This window comes from Phalangium opilio, unplaced genomic scaffold (assembly GCF_054372755.1).
Source record: "Phalangium opilio isolate 3A_F unplaced genomic scaffold, DU_Popi_V2 ptg001170l_1, whole genome shotgun sequence".
NCBI classification, from domain to species: Eukaryota; Metazoa; Arthropoda; class Arachnida; order Opiliones; family Phalangiidae; genus Phalangium; species Phalangium opilio.
Window position 1 is genome coordinate 8,526,028 of NW_028324255.1, and position 683 is coordinate 8,526,710.

Genomic DNA, 683 nt, shown 5'->3' on the forward strand with positions numbered 1-683 from the left:
AAGTTTCACTCTTTATGTTCAAAGTTTCACTCTTTATGCTCAAAGTTGCACTCTTTCTGTTCAAATCTTCACCATTTATGTTCAAAGTTTCACTATTTATGTTCAATTTTTCCCTGTTTCTGTTTAGACATTTCTTATTTCTGCTGAAACGTTTTTTTTATTACTGTTCAAACTTTTCCTATTTGTGCTGATACGTTTTTTATTACTTTTCAAACTTTTGTTGTTCCTGCTGAAACGTTTCAAACTTCTTATTTTGTTGCAAGTTTATTTATCCTTTTTCCTCAAGCTTTTCATGTTTCTGTTCTATTTTTTATTATTTCGGCGATTTAATTCCTTTTTCCGAAATTCTACATCGCTTTACTAATTTCTATGGTTTTGAAATCGAATTTCAATGTTCCATAACCAAAATTCCCATGTGATATAAATGTGATGAACACCTTATTACCTAATAATGTATGAATTCCTAGAATATAAACGTCTTACTCTTAATCGGAATACATTAATTTATGATTTAGATAAATTCCTAATCCAACTGCAAAAGTTTATATGGAAAACGAATTTTCAAGGTGAAAGATACGTAGTGTAAAACGGATGATTTCAAAGTTCAGACTAAATAACAGAAAATCAATGAAACACCATCTCCTCATTAACATTAATTTATGTTTTGATATTATTGCAGTTTG